Below are 16,873 nucleotides of genomic sequence, written 5' to 3'. Positions count from 1 at the left end.
TCCAATTAGCTTAAGGAAAAATAAAATAACAGATCTCCTCTGGGGTAGAAACATTTGCCTCATATCTAAGAAAGTCACACTTCAGTTAGCTTATCAGGACTTAACAGCTCTGCCCCTGGCTCCAATTTGTTGTTGACATTGTAGTCAAAATAAGGCAGAAGATGACCTGTTCATACAGGAGAAGGAAAAGGAGGTAATGTTGTTATGGAGAACACAATGTACTACAGATATGGTACAAATATGTACCATATAGCTCACAAATATGATGAGCTATCAGTTATTCCAACTGATCATTCAAGCCTGCTACCTGAGAGAGCTCTGAAAAAATTTGATAGTACGAGGGGTAAAAAGAGTATGTAGGACCTCATGGTTGACTCTGTAAGAAGGAAAAAGTGGAGGAGGAATCCAGCTCAGAGTAAAGTCCTTGTTTGCAGACCAGTTAGGGAGCACATCCAACAGTGCCTGAGCACTGCTCCTGATCCCAAGGGTGTGGACACTGAGCCTATCCTCTTGTAAGGCAATTTCACACACACAGAAACCTGCTGGTAACACCACCTTAACACTGACTTCACCCTGGCTGCAAGGGTGCCTTCCACAGGCATCCCAATCACCTGGCAACAGGAGCAAGGGGACACAGCTGCTTTTTAGACACTAAAAGGTAACACAGGACAGGGTTTATGTTATCTATCAAGAAAATTGTTTTGCTCTTTTATCAACTGCTCTTTTTTTTTTTTTTTTTACCTTCTTATGGTGAACTGAATTCTAATTCAAGTTTTCATTAAAATTTCTTTCAGATTCAGCATTTAAAAATGTTCTTCTGTGTTCAGCACTGCCCTCCTGCCTTGGCAGCCATTCTCCACCTGCCATGTATCTCTAATGTTTAGAGCAAGCCAGATTGTCCTCTTATCCTCTGTTGTAGAAGACTACAACAAGCTAAGCTCATCACAATTTTTGTGCCAGATCAGTTCTCCCTTTTCAGGTGATCTCAGAAAAACTATTCTTCACCTGTTTCAGTTTATACCCATTGTTCTCTAAGGTGAGATGTCAGGAATGTGTATATCTAACAGGCTTTGAGGACCAGCACTAGAATCACAGAATAACAGGTTGGAAGGCACCTTAAAGAGGATCTGGTCCAATCTTTCTTGGGAAAGGCATTGTCTAGACAAGAATGTCCAGCAGCCAGTCAAGATTAATCTTAAAAGTGTCCAATGTTGAGGAATCTGCCACTTCTCTGGGGAGATTATTCCAAAGGTTAATTGTTCTCACTGTGAAAAATTTTCCTTACATGTCTAATAGAAATTTCCCAGGATTAACTACACCCCTCATCTTTTCCATATGACTCCTTGCAAAAAAGTGAATATTCCTCTTCTTTGTAGCCACCTTTTAAATACAGGAACACGGTGCACACAAATAGTTCCCTGTTCCTTGGTATCCTTCCCCATGTCATGCTCAGAAATGCCTAAAGGTAAGCACAGATGTTTGGAGGAATCTGAAAGTTATACTGACTATCTCAGCATATATGAACCTGATGCTAAAGAGCATATGGAAAAAAGGCTGTAAGAGAAAATTGCTTTCAGAAATGCTGACCAAAACCCATGTCTACTGTTCCTTCTCTACACTTCTGCAGATTTATCTCAGGTTTCATAGTGCCACTGGATTTACAGGGCCAGGCTCTTGCACAGAACCAGATGATTGTTGTGGGTTCCTTCCAACTCAAACATTCTGTCATTCTACACAATATTGGGTGGGGTTTAAATTACAAATACAGTTGTAGCACCAAAATTTATGCCAAAGCTCTCTTCCCCACAACTGAAGGGCTTCAATTAACCCTTTCCTCCTACTCCTCCCTGCTCTGCCAGTTGGGAATGGGCTCTGTGCAGAAAAGCTAGAACTCAGTCCTCATATAATTGACAGCAAACATAACTATCAAAATAGGTTTCAAAATTATTTTGTAGCTCCTGCATTATCTCCACTGCACAGCACCTACTGAGCTGTTACCAACAGCCATGCTAGAGAAAAAATATTTTAAAATTTCTTTTACCAATGTGTCTGACAGATTGACTGCAGAGCCTCAGCCCCTGTAACCTAGTATCTCTGCAGTGATTTCAGTGGTTTGAAAAGCACTTTGACCTGTTGAAAAGATAGATTTGTAATATCACGACTTAAAAAAATCTAAAAATAAGTTTTATTTTACTTTTTATGTGAAACTACCTTTTAAAATTCACATGTCACACAACACAAGACAACAAGAACAGAGGAGAAAATGCATAATTTCTTTAGAAAAAAAATTCCAAAGTTTTAAAATTAACATTACTGCCAAGAAAAGTGTTGCTCTGTGGCAGTAGGTACTCCTTCTTTCCCTAGAAAGTACTCTAAATGTCCTATGTTATGGTTATAGCATTTCCCGTTCCAGCTGCTCAATATCCACATCATGAAATATACGCATCTTGCAAAAAGGCTGTTGCTATGGAGACCTCAAATATTTAATTGGAGAAAAAAATAGCTGAATAAGCTTTCATTTACAAGCCAACAAAAGGTGTTTGACAGCCTTAACTCAAGGAATGCTTTCTTTTCTTTTGCTTCCCTTATACTTCCTATTTTATTTTTTTTATATATTCTCAAAACAAATGTTTCTACTTAATTTTCTATTCTGTTTATCTCTGTATTTGAACAGGAAAGGTTTTTAGGAAATCCAGAATGAGGACTTAACACTTCTGATGGGAATGGTGGCTGTTCTATGTCTCTTGTTACAGTGGTACTAATGTTTGAATGGGCTCATTTTCTGCTTTAACCAGAATAAATCAGTACCCTGAGCACACATATTGCACAATATTATGACTGCAGAAAAAAGTCTACATTCCTCATCTGTGAGCAATTATTCTCCCTTGCAAATGGCTTCAACGTCTAGGACCCACCTGACGAGTTTGAGATAAGTGAATATACTGCTTTTTAAAAATACCCCAACAACTATTTCTCATTTACACATAGATGAGATAAATCAGCGGGGTTGAAGTTAAATGGGGTTCTTTAAAAGTCTCAGCTCCAGCCTATTTGGTTGACGAAGAGAAGTCTGTGCCCATTTAACTTTTATTTAACTTTCATTTAACAAGAGCAATTGTGCAAATCAACCAGAACCATCACCTTTGTTTAGACTTTCATGAGTTTCAATTTTTTTTAAACCTGAGCTGATTCAACCCTCTCATTTGCATTTCTTCCTTTCAGAAAAGTTCAAATATCTTCCCTAAGTAATCTCTAGAAACCAAAACTATGTTTCTTTCAGAGATTTCAGAAGAAATACTGTTTCCTGGCAACCTCTACACACAAGGATTGGCAGAGTTCTGCTTCTCCCCTAACCAGCAATGCTCCCTTCTAGAACAGCTGATAATTGCAGTGCATCTGGGGCAAGAGAGAAACATCAGCAGAGTTCTGGTCTGGATTGCAAACCCCCAACATGGAGCACAGTGGGTTACTCCAGGCCTGACTTAGCCTCTGGATAGATGGCTAACAGAGTGAAGCCATGGCTCAGCCATATGGTGGAGCCTGATGGTCACATGTTCTACCATATGCTTTAATACTGCTCGTAAATGTCCTTAGCAAATTAATGAAAAATTAAAGGGACACTTCACTATATCTACAGATTTGATCAGCAGGTTGGCTGATTTGCCTCACTGCTATTTTCAGTTCCTGGATAATTTCCTTCCAAAACTACTAGTAAATCTACAGAATAAAAAAGCAGTATTTGTAGAACCATAAAACCATGAGATCACTGAATTTCAGTGTACTTAAAAATACTCAAATATACCTAGAAAGGAATTCACAGTTGTCACAGAAATAGAATATTCACTTGGTGGTTCCTGAATGCTTGAGAAACTTCAAAAGTTTGTTCAGTTTTTTTATGACCTCTTTATTGTATTTTGAACTATCTGTTTAGTTGCTTAACACTTAATACAGTAAAAATTCTGTGAAATTTTACTAATACTCATTGTATCAGAGGACGGTTCATAGCTTTTCAATGAGATTTTGTGTCTTGGAAATAACCAGCTTTCTAGAGGAAGTCAATGACAGTTCCAGAACTGCTTCCTCAAGGTAGAGGAAGCCACATCGAGTACTGAAATTAGCAGAGAGCCTTAGAAGCAATTGGAGGATACAGAAGAGATGTTGAAAGCCTTTGTGTGGCTTCACTGGTAAACTCTGCAACTTAGTGAATTTGCAGGTTGCTTTGGTGCTGTATCAATGACAAAAAAGTTTTAAATCCCTAGAAAATTAGTGTCAGTGCATCCTGACAGATGCACTCTTAGAGTGACTCTAATAAGGATTAAAAAATATTGACTTATCCACCAAAATCTGGTCCTTACATGAGACAATTTGTTTGGAAGGGGAAAAATACAACATATGAACTTGACCAAGGAAAACCAGGCTTGAGGGACTTACTACATGCTGAGACTCCTCAGTCACAAAAAATATTCCTCCAGAATGGAACTGTGCTTATCTGTTTTCCAGGGGTTTTGAGAGCTGCATACACTCACTGTGCATTGACACTGCTGCGTTGAATATTAGATTCTGCTGTACTCCCTCATGATGTGCTGGAAAAAGTAGCTCTTTTTCATTGTCCTGTGTTCATGGTTTTTTCAAAAGAAATTCACAACTCAAACAAATGGGAATTATGCCTCCCACTGTACCATCATGGGAACTGTTGATGCACATAGACAAGCATTGCGATAAAGGATAATAAATGTAAACAAACGGCAAATTGAATAAAAAGCCTACATCAGCTATTCTGCATGGATCTCATGAGCAGCTTCATTTGTCTTTCACGAAGGGTCCCTGGTGTTCAAGTGGGTTCATCCATGTCCACAAGAGCTTGAACTACATTGTGCAAACATTCCAGGTTCATGCTGTTTTTCTCCTCTGATTACCCCAAGCAGACACACTCCAAGTGAAGCTGTGAAAAAAGGAAAGCTTAAAAGTAAGTCTGACTTCTGGTAGTGTTTCAGATAGACTTATGAGGTAGTGAAAATGTTGGTTTTTGGAATTTTTTTTAATTTTTATGATAATAAAGCCAAGAAATTAAATGCGGTAAATCTATTCTGCTAATATGGCATCTCTTTTAACAAACATACCATTTTTTAGCAAGAGTGATCCTTTTTGTTTGATAGCTTGTCAATTCTAGAAAACCTGAGGAAAAATAATCAATAACTTTTGGATAAATGAACCCTGAATGTAATTTTCAATTTTGTAGAAAAAGGGGAAAAATGGAGACTGTACATTCTGCTGCTCAAATTCTTCTCTGCTGTCTTCACTCTGCCCTTACCCTGGGCTCTGGGCAGTTGGCAGAGGCAGACATGCTGAGCTGGAATTTCCTCTGATTGATTTTGGTTTGATTTTTAAAGTATGCATATCGAAAATTGTACTAACTAAAAAAAAAAAAAAAAAAAGGCAAATCCTCATCTTCAAATAACATGTTAATTCCTAATTAAGACAAATTTTGATGATCTAGCAGACAGTTTAGAGAACTGCAGTTACAGATCTATTTCTGGTTTTCTATTTTAGGTCTCAATGCCAGATATTAAGTACTTTGCTTTGTTTTCTCAGTTGAGATAGTCTTGCTGGCTTCAGATAAATTTACCCTGTGTGCAGAAGGGCACAAATATATTGCCCCAAAGTAGGCCCTGAGCACACCCTGTGTTTGGATAAAGGCACGAACTCCCAGGTGCCATTTCTATCAGCCCCTGCAATGGAAACTGTTCACCCCAAATTAACCTGACTTTGCTGGGGAAGTGACTTGGATAATAAGGCTCAGGAGCAGACACAGAGAACACAGCATCAACCTTGGACTATTTGCTGCTGCAAGAATTGAGCTCAGCATGATGTTTCACAAAGATCCAGATTTACCCCACCATCTCCAGTACAGAGTTCTAACAGTATTACCTGGTTAAAAAAAACCCCAAACCAACAAACAATAGCAGCAATGGTACTTCGTGCAAATAAGATAGATCCTGATGGAAATTCCTTCTCCTCATCTGATTTTCATTGAACTGCATTTAAATATAACAACATCTGGATAATAGAGAGACATATACACAGCTTCAAAAGAAGTTATTTATAGTGAATCCATGAAGATTATACCAACATTATATATTCCCTCTGTGTATAGCTCCATGTGTTCCTTGCTCTATATTTTCCTAGTGCTACTTTTCAGTAGAGAATGTGTTAAATATATAAGCAAGAATTCAGAAATCCTTATTGAGAAAGCTGTAGCAAAACCCTTCGTATTTTCTTGAAGCTGTATGGCTTAATAGTATCTCTGCAGGTTGAATATTAATGGTTTTGAATGAATTAATTCAGAAAAAGACCAGTGACTTAAAAAAAAATCGTAACAACCTGCATCATCAAACTATGGATTGCCATACTAATATTTGACTGAGGAATGATAGCTAGAAATGTGCTTCAGCTTCAGTTTCCTTTATTCTTGGCTTTAATATATTGTATGGTTGTGTTTTAGGCTCATTTCCATTCAACTTGTTTTTAGAGAGTCAGAATAGTAGGAAATGCAAATGAATAGTTTAAATTGTAGCATTTTAAAATTGCTATGAAATAAATTCCACATATTAGGACCAAAATGCGAAAAACTTTTTATTTTTGGTATGCTTCTGCTGGGTTTCATTTTCCCAAAAGAAGAAAACTCATAAAGAAACGAACTGCAGAACTACATTCAGGCCTGAAAACTATTACAGAGTTTTGTGCTGTATAGCATATATATGTATGCCATATACATCTGGCATTGAGTGGAATAGAATATCAAGGATGCAATTACAGCTATTTAATATCTTTTGACTGAATTCTAGGGAAAGACAGCTACCAAAATAAGGTATTGTATCAGTAAAGGTCTAATCTAATCCATCTTTCCTTGTTCACAAGCTTTGCTGTTACATACGTTTTTTAAACACAATTTTCTAAGGCTGGATATGTGTTTAAGGTCAAGGATACCACTTCTGCTAATTGAACATTTCAAGATATGTAACCAGTAGATTTTCTTGCAGTGCCCGGCCTTGGAATGGGGCAATTTATTAGCACTGCTTTTCACTAGACAATTAATTGAAGCCAGGTACTTGAGTTACTTCTCTTCAGCAAGGTTAACTTCAGTAATAGGCCATACAGTAAAGTAACATAAAGATCAGTGGTCTTATGGCAATTATTTATGCCTCTTGTGACAATTCAAGTGCTCCACCTCTCTCTATACTCTAGTAAAATTTCTATTATATGCCCTTTAATTGTTAGAGGAATGGCCAGTGCTTTATGGAAATGATAGAAGAGGAGCTGTAGGAGATGGGAGGATTATAGTCATTCAGTGTCTGTCTTTGGCTGGTCATGGGAACTGCTGCTGATTCAGGATCCTTCCCCAGAGCAGCCAATTCACATGGAAAATGTCACCATAGCACTTACATTAATGGCTTTTGAGCACAGAAAACCACAGTTAGGAGGCTCTGAAACATCACTCCAGGTAACCTGGCAGTAAAGAGAAATTCCTGCTACCGAACAAAACTACTATCATTTTATATCTCCAAAGGCACCTCCAATACTCACAGTATTGTGTTCATTTGGTTTTGTAATTGGTACATCTGCTGCTTGGTTTTCATCAATTTCTCGTGAAAATGTTCCATTTGAGGCAGTTGTATTTTATCACAACTCAGGAACTATTGTCTTACAGCAGCACATTGAATCTCAATCTTTTCACAACAGTGGAAAAGAACAAACTAACAAAAATAAGTTTCATCCATCTCTATTCCTTACAATTATGTAAACTACCAAACATAAGCAGTTGTTGACTTTTGCTAACAAAAGTTTTTTTTTGCCAAGTGTGGAATCTTAATGGGTAAAATCTAAGCGAGATAAAATTGAGTTAAATATTTAAAGTTGGGGTAATAATTTCCAGTAGCAGTTGGCAGCCATGTGTGTAGTGAAGAATACTTTTACAATAAAAAAACACTCCAATCTTTTCTTTAGCTGCAATAATATTTGACTGGAGCTGTAACAGCTTCAGGAGGAGAACCTCTAAGTTTGAAAAGTAGAGAAGCTTGTAAAGATATACTGCTAATCCAAGGTGGTTTAGAGCCAGTCAGCCCTCTGTGAGGTTTTTATAGATTAGTGCCAGGACAATATATATTAAAGAGAAATCTGATGGTTCCAATGATGTTTTTTCCTCTTCACTGCTCTCCTATTCCAGTTAAAATACATAGAAACATGGTACTCAATCTTGATGTGAGCTCTGCACAGCTGAGATTTTTAGGACAGTAATCAGCACAGCCTCTGACTGTGAGTTCAATAACAATGACACTATTTGAAAAGTTGCTTATACTCCTCAAGTTTGTGTATAAAACACAGTCAGTTTTCAAGGTGCCCCTGTGCCTCTCAGTACTCAGGTCTCTTGACTAAGTTAAGTGAAATAGCTCCCATGGAAAGAAATCCTTCAACATCAGAGACATGAAATATGTACTTCCAGGATGTGAAGGAACATGCCTTAACCCTCTACTCACTCCTGCATTTCAATGTTGCTTTGCATACTTACAGCACCTTTCTCTGCACGGGTCTGGCTGTTACTTAAAGGACTGGGCCAGTCAAAAGCTTAACACTGACCTGTGTTGAAAACTTGATCCTTTCTTCTCTCTACAAATTGCTTAAAAGTCTCCATAAATGCACTTCTTGTTCAAATTGCCCCAGAAAAATCTTCTAAGGAGTTCTCAGTTTCCTAATTGTTTGACCAGCCACTCTACAGATGGTTGCCTCATTGGCCTGTGCTGTTACCTTTATGGGCTTAGGTGCATGTACAGCTATTTTTGCCCCAGTGGACAGCTTATATGTTTAAAGCAGACAATGAGTTACATTTCTATCCCATGGTTTCCCATGCTTAAGGAAAGGTTAGGTTAATAGGCTTAAGGAAATAGGTTAATAGGATACAAATACATGTTGGGCATAGGATAAGGACTATTTTTACTTGCAGCCTGCCATATTATTATGGCATTATATTACATTTTAAACAGGGAAACACTGATCTACTTTTGATTTGACATACAAGATGGCTTGGAAATTATTTTAAATTGTCACTGTTATTCTTTTTTCCTTTTTTCAGCTGTATTTTGTTTGAATAGAAGTGGCAGCTCTGGTCAAGCTGAGAGGTGCAGTATGCATCCCTTAAAAAAGTAAAAAAACCACCATTTTGTGTGTCCTATCTATAGAGGAAAATAAGAGTTTAGAAACAAAAGCAGTGTAATATAACCAGAAGCTGATTAGTCCATCTTTAATTCTCTAAAATAAAATAAATTTCTACATTTTTCTTTATAACACAGAAGGTTCTGTTTTTGTAAGACATTTCTTGCAAAACATTACAATTTTACAGCTTATTATAAACTTGGTTGATTTGGTTTTTTGGGTGTTTGTTGTTTGGGGGTTTTTTTCCCAGAAATGCAGACATTGCACATTACAAGATAGAACTTTTAATATAATAAGGTTTATTCAGCACACATCTTTTCTTCCTGCTGTCAGCTGGAATTGACTGTCACAGGAAAGCATCAAGAAGAAAATGTGCTCTATACAGACTTCTAAATTTGGAAAATCTGCATCCTTCCTCCAGCACAGGGCTCTGAGTCTTACTGATTCAGACAGGAAGGTATCATGATAACTCTGCATGCTTTCCTGAAACAACCTGTTCTCCCGTTCTCCACACACACACAGGACATTCTAATCCCCCGCTTACCTGAGATACCCCCATGTTTGTCTCTCATTCCATCTCCTCTGGACTCTCAAGAGCCTATTACTCATTTAATAGACAGGGATCACTGGGCTTTGTACGAAATGGCAGCAGCAGTGGATTAGTAAAAATATTCATTCTTTGTGCGGAATTAACAGTGTGATGTCCTTCACTACTAAATGCTGGGAATGTCAGGGGCAACATCCACTTCTGTACCATTTCTGTACATCTGCTGCAAGATACAGGGCCTTCAGTTATCTTCATTCCCATTCCTCCCCCTCCTGCTGTGCAGAAGCGTGATTATCCACCAAAATCTAAAACCTGGATATGAAATAACTCAGAAGAACTGCACTGAGTGATGGTTAGTACTGCAGCCTCAGCCCAAGGCATTGCCACCATCACCATGTGCTAAGTGTCAATGTTGTCAAATGCTTTACCTAGAATCCTCTTTTTCTGAGGCACTGCATGCAAATCTCTACAGTGATACTCCAGCTGGTGCAGAAAAAGCCTTGACATTGTGCTAGCCCTGTTCTACACAAAATACTGAGTTTTTATCACCAATTCTAATGACAAATCCAGAACTATCACAGGCCATGATGGAAAAAATTAACTCGATCCCAGCCACTCCCAGTACACTCAAGCTGTATGGCTTTTATAATTGCTGACCACATACACCATTTCTCTGTTTAGAGGAAGACCAGAATCTCTTCTTCTGCTATAGCAATATATATATATATATATTAAAATCCTTTTCAATAAAACCAAACCACTGCTTTGGCTCAATTTCAAAGCTAAAAAGTAAGTGGAGTTAATTTTCTCTAGGGACATAAAAATACTAATAGTTTATAAGCAAAGACTAACCCAGAATGCCTCCCAAAGCAGGAATGTGAAGGGTAAAGTGAGCGAAAGTTTCAGCTGGATAAATTAATGTAGATTATTTTCCTGCAATTTTCAGAAAAAAAATGAATTAAGGAGGACAAGCTGTCGTCCCACACCAGGAGACTTCCATGGGGATGCTTTTGCGCAAACAGATTTGTGAAATTACAGGAACCTCCATCTGTTTTTCCCTTCTACCCCCTTTAGCCTCTACTGACACCCTCCAGACTCCTTGGTTCACTGGTTTATTTCCAGCATCCTGACCTTTTGAGGCCACTTTTCGCCTCTACTTTTTTCCTCTCTCTGGTCTACTATTGTTCCCCACCTCTGTTCAGCCTCAATTTTATTCTGGGACTCCAATGACCTTTGGGTCTACCAAACCCTTTCATCTCTTCTTTTTCTAGCCTCACACAAACTTTCAGCCTGCCACCCCTTTCAACTGCTACATATTTTCTGGCCTTGCTTCATCCTCCAAGACTCTACTTTATTTTGGGTCTCCTTTCAGATCTTTTTTCTTTGCCACTACGAGATGTCAACAACTTGAAAGTGGGACACAGGCCTTTTTTCTGGTTTTGAGCACTAATCTGTATAGCCAAGGGCAATTGCAGTCCACTTTAAAAAATGGTTTGTGCTCCCAAGATTGGTGAAAAAGGCACATAGCAGATATAAAACTGGATTTCTCATTTCCCTGCTCTCTCAGAAGAGTCAGAAAGCAGTTTGTCTCACTAGGCCAAATCTGCTGTTTTGAATTAAGAATTTGTGTTTATCTCAATGAGAAGGCTATGTACTAAAGACTGTAATATTTAGCCTTATTTGTTATCTACTTTTCTCTCTCCCCAGTGCTGTGAAATTTTTGTTGATATCAATTTGCTGAGGAATCACTACAGCAATTTGTAATATGTAAGTCTGGAAAGTTTTGATAAAGGAAATTTTAAAGACTAATTTTACACCACTGGAGTCAAAGGCAATTTTGTTATTAGTAACAACCAAGGCAAAAGCAAGGCAAAAGTTCTATTTGAGACGTGCAAGCCTTTGAGAAATGCTTCAGATAAGAGACCAGAGCCATGATTTCTTCCAAAATCAAAGATTTTTGATTGAGTAGCACTTACTAGAAATGTTTGACTGAGTTGGAAGTATTTGATCATTGCCCCAGCTTTTATTGAAGTTTTATTACTTGAGAGAAAGAACTTTTCTTCTAATTTACTTTTCCCATTGACAAACAGGAGAATTTAGTGGACTGATGTTTCCAATAGCCCAGCAAAATTTGCTGTGTGCAATGTCCCAGCATTTTCTCTATAAAAGAAGCTTGAGCAGAAAAGACAGGAGCTGACAAGGAGTGTAACAGGGACCTTTCTCCCCTTGCTTCATCCACTTCCCCAAGAGCAGGGACCTTCACATACCACTTGCTGCTACTCCTCTTCAAATGTATTTAAAGATTTTGAATCATTTCTCATTACCCCATAGATAGAAACCATCAACCAGAGAGCTCTAAGTGTTTGAGAGTCTCATCACAGCCCCATCAGACCCTCCTGACACCACTGAGACACTCCCCCAGACTCCACCTGGCACACTGTAAATTGTAATTCCCGTGAGGGAGAAGCACACTGGAAGTCCCCAGCCCCTTTTGAAAATCAGCTGTGTTACCCTTCACTCACTGGTTTGGCATTTTGAGGCAGTTGGCTGGTCCCTCTCAGCACTGCCATTAGCTCATCAGGTGTTTTGGGGCATGGTTCCTGCTTTTCTTCTAAGTCTGCAAGGTGGTTATCACAACAGGAGCCTGGCATACAGGTAGGCAAAACTGTCGAGAAGGGACACCAGACCCCTGAGGAAAGGCGTTGCCTTTACAGACAAATAAATTCTAGGTGGGATATCAGCCTGCCATTTTTTCCTTGCTGAATCCAGAGTGAAAGGAGAAATGCATTCTAAATTTAGACTTGATATTAAAAGCAAATATTTATGTCTGTTGATGGAGGCACAGATGAAATCTCTGAAAATCTGTCATAGGAGGCTGGGGTTGGAAAAGAAGGTGGCATGGGTACAGTAATGGGACACTGATGAACTCAGCTACACAAACTGTAGCATTTGGAAATGACAAAACATGCTGTGTATGTCTTGATAAGAAGAAAATGTCCCTTTTTAATGGAAAAATAATATAATACTTTATTGGTATATTGTGTTGGTGTTACTGTAAGTATTTTTTTTTTCAGTCTAAGCATCCACTATTGTCAGAATTCATATATGCTTTTTTCTTATTTAACATAGTAAACTAAACAGGATCCATATGTAGAAATAAATCCACCTCTCATTTTCTGCAGTGTGCAGCAACAATTTTCCAATTAAGGAAAGATTGGTTATAAGAAATAGCAATCTTGATGCAGAAAGGCAAGGAAATTTTAAACTCTTTTAGCTCACCTTTTTTTCTAGCCTGATGTATATATATATATATAGCTGTATCACTCTTCTTTCCTTTAGAGTTCTGCTTTCAATGTAAGATCTTTTTCCATGCTGTGCATTTCTGACCTGTCATAGAAAAAAATGTACTGAATAATAACAACTTTGATTGGGATATTAAGTTTTATTCCTCACCCATAAGCCAATCTCTAATGATTACAGACAAACAACATAATGGGGCAAAATGAAATCTTTTATCTGCAGAAAAAGAATTATTCTTTGAGAGTCACTATGAATTACTTTTTTCTGAGAGTGACCAAGTAGGACTAAAGTATCCCAGCAACAGAACAAGGGGCAATGGACATAAACTGAAAGCAGGAAGTTCCATCTGAATATGTGGAAAGACCTCTTTGAGTGTGACAGAGCAGTAGAACAGACTGCCCAGAGAGTCTGTGGAGTCTCCTTCTCTGGAGATACTCAAAACCTGCCTAGATATGATTTTGTGTAAACTGTTCTAGGTGAATCTGGTTTAGCAAGTTGCCTTTGTGACTTTGGGATCTCTACCTTTATCAACTACATCCATGTGTTCCTATCATATTCCTTATCAGTTGGCCAATGGCACAAATTTATGAGACGAAGATAGAGATAACAGAACAGAAAAGCAGGCAAAGAAAGACAAAAAGATTCTGCCAATTTCATAATTTAAAAAATAACTTTTGTAGGAAGCTTCATTTTACTGATAGGGAAATGGAAGCATTCAGTTAAGTGTAAATATTATCTTCTACCCAATAATTGCTGGCAAGACCTCAAATGTTCTGCAATCAGTCACAGCCTTGGCATTAATTTGAGTGACTCACCTGTAAACTGCAGTAGTTTGCACTGGCATTAACACTGACATGTTTTATGTGAGCCAAATGCAGGCCTCTAAACTTTTTCTGCTACTTGGCTTCCATCAAATCCAGTTTTTTCAACTCAATACAAAAAAAAACCCTATTAGTTTTAAATTAATATGACTTTAGGGATATAAATATGGTTAGCTCATATTTTGGATCAGGTCAGAAACGTTTTTCACAGAATTGTCTCCTATCTTCCCCTGTTCCATTCTGCAGGAGGGCTGAGTATTGCCAGAGAAGAAGCATTAGAAATTAATTTACAAGGAATGACAAGGAGAGCACATTCAGTGATTCTTTTGCCCAGCTTTTGCTCATCAACTATCCAGGCTTTGTCTGATCCACTAAAACCCACCAGGATTACCAATGGGGTCATTGTAATTGAGTATTACAAATTTAATACTCCTTTTTTTTTTTGTTTGTTTACAGCACAGCTATTACATGTTTTGCCTGAAGCATCAATAATACAGATAGTATTTCAATAACTAAAAATTAATTATTCCAATGTTAAAAAGTAAAAATGTTGGTTTGATAAATTTTCTATATTATCTTTTTTTTTTTTTTTTCTGTAATAATGTAATGAGAAAAGGTTTATTGAAGGGAAATGAGAGCTCTGGAAGATTTACAGATTCTTAGTAGACAAGTAAAATTGCACAGAATGATCACCCCCATAATGTAATGATTCAAAAAATACAATTAAAAGACAGCACTGAGAACTTTCACAGTGCCCAAGGAGACTTGAATATGTGCTTTGGAACTGCTAGGTCAAAAGAATATTGTTATACTCAGCAGTTACTGGAGGCAATAATTTAATCTCCTTAATAAATTTCTTAATGGTCTAAAACACTCTGTCAATGGACTTTTTGTGTGTCAAAGTGATAAAAATCAAATTTTCCATTGTCTTTCAGTAGAAGTTAAGGATCTGGAAAATATCCTCAATTAAGAAGCTAATTTCAAGGGAATTAAAGAATTAGCCAAAATTATTAAACATATTATGGTATAAAACAAGCCTGGAAATTCAAAAATTTTATATTCAAATCCCTACTGCAACCACAAAGTCATGAAGTACTTTCCTTTGCTAATAATGAATTTAAGTTCTTTGGAGATCATTGTACATTCCTGAAATATTTAGACATTCACTTTAAGCCCTTAGAAGAAAGTATTTTCTTTAATGTTCATAGGAATGAAGAACTGAAGGTCTAAGCTTGTCAAAAAACAAGACTGAAATTCCCTCCAACTGCACATACTTTCATTATAATAATCATTCCCTCTAACTGCACATACTTTCTCTCTTCTTTAGATTCTTAAATATGGTTATTGTTTATTTTAGACTCTCAAAGTGTTGACCTTGCTTGGAAATGAATAACTAACTCATAAATAATCACCAAGTGATTTATTTGAATAAATCACAGACAATGAGCTCATTGGGAACCATCCCCTTCTTTGACTTGCTACTCAACAGTTAACCTGGACAGATCAAATTTTGGATGACTGAAACTCTAATCAAAAATAAAATCATAAAATAAAATTAACCTTAAACAGGTATAAAACTATAGATTAAACAGTTAGTGAGATTCAGCAAATACTACACTAGTGACTATTACACATAAAAACTTCTACAGAGACTGATGGATAAAATTCAGCCATTTATTTCTTCAGTTTCTCATCCAGAAGCTCTGTATCAAAAGCCCTTTGGGAAGAAAACTATCTAGGACATCTCAATTAAATGATCTGACTTACTGTTATCATACAGAAACTTGGAGAAATGTTAGAGATTTTTCCTTTTTTTTCTATTTTTAAGTAGACTTTTTATTTTAGTACAACCCTCCCGACATCTTCTCAGCACCCTCGATCTGACCTGCTGCTTGGGAAGGTGGCATGAATGGATAAACTGTGGGCCTAAACTGCAGTATATAAGAGACAAGCTATGCTCTGAAAGGATAGGGGAAAAAAAATTAAATCCTCATCCTCTAGCTTTTCTATCTTTTAGTTGTGTTAGAGTTACCACACTATCAGCCTTTATGTGACAATTCACAATTTTCACTTCATCCCCATCCTTAGCATTACCATGGATAACATATATCAAACCAAAACCAAAAATGGACTCTCCATTTATTTCAGCTCTCAGGCAGGTGGGATTGAGTTCAAATACAATGAATAATATTTCTTTCTTTGTTGTGAAATTCAAAGATTTATGTGATGTGCCCATCACCTTTCCTCCAGTCTTCAACGTATACAGGCATTTTAAAATAGTATCAGCTAAATCTCTCTTGCTATTAAACAACTCCATCCACACCAGTTCACTTCCATGAACAGCATTCCCTACTGGGATCTGTTGTTATATGCTGAGTGGGTTTTACAAAAGCCTCTCATGAGTTCTGGTTCAAACATACATCCCTCCCACCCAAAATCACTTAATGATCTTTTCATTCTATTTTTTTTTTTTTTTTAAATGCAGCTATTTTTATACAGGAAAAGTTGGTATCATGAGAAACCTGAGTGAGACAGTGCTGGATTGTAAATCTTCAGAGAACACTGATTAAATTCCAGACATCTCCTACGCTCAATCAGCTGCTGCTATAAAGAAAATGTTCTCCACTGACTGAAGGTAAGAGTGGAACTATGTTGTGGTTCAACCTTTTCAGAATTTATCTACAATTTATAGGTATGATATGAGTAGCCATATAGCAACAGACAGAGTAAAAATATTTAAAACCATAATTTAATTGTAAGAAAACTCCTTATATGAAAAGCAGCAGCAACACACGCTCTGAAGTCTTTTTTCCTTATTATTGGAGATTACGTCTCTTTTAACTTTACCATTTTATCTTCAGAGAAAGCTGACATAAATATCCCTAGAATATGGAATATGATAGTTAAATACATTTGTCCAGTCACCAATGGTAATTTGCATTTCTTTTTTATTTCCTACATTTTATAATCTTCTTTTATTGTTATTGCAAATAATGGC

At 37.2% G+C, this 16,873-nt stretch overlaps 1 protein-coding gene and 1 long non-coding RNA gene across 5 annotated transcripts in view; one reads left to right on the top strand and one right to left on the bottom strand.

Annotated features, from left to right (window-relative positions):
* LOC111933532 (uncharacterized) overlaps positions 1 to 4,786 on the top strand; it is a 56,022-nt gene extending 51,236 nt beyond the window's left edge. Inside the window, exons 11-12 of the mRNA XM_086844903.1 lie at positions 795 to 979; positions 2,675 to 4,786. The gene's annotated coding sequence lies outside the window, so the exon portion shown is untranslated. The remainder of the gene's footprint in view (positions 1 to 794; positions 980 to 2,674) is intronic.
* Positions 3,880 to 16,873, bottom strand: part of LOC111933531 (uncharacterized) — a 131,824-nt gene continuing 118,830 nt past the window's right edge. For all 4 annotated transcript variants that reach the window (XR_015274714.1, XR_015274713.1, XR_002866766.2 and 1 more), the window contains exons 11-12: positions 13,034 to 13,141; positions 3,880 to 4,942 (exon numbers count right to left, since the gene is read on the bottom strand). This is a non-coding gene — a long non-coding RNA (uncharacterized LOC111933531). The remainder of the gene's footprint in view (positions 4,943 to 13,033; positions 13,142 to 16,873) is intronic.

This window comes from Cyanistes caeruleus, chromosome 10 (genome assembly GCF_971803275.1).
Source record: "Cyanistes caeruleus chromosome 10, bCyaCae1.hap1.1, whole genome shotgun sequence".
NCBI classification, from domain to species: Eukaryota; Metazoa; Chordata; class Aves; order Passeriformes; family Paridae; genus Cyanistes; species Cyanistes caeruleus.
Note: the sequence above shows the minus strand (reverse complement) of the source record. Positions and strands in the feature narration are given on the sequence as shown.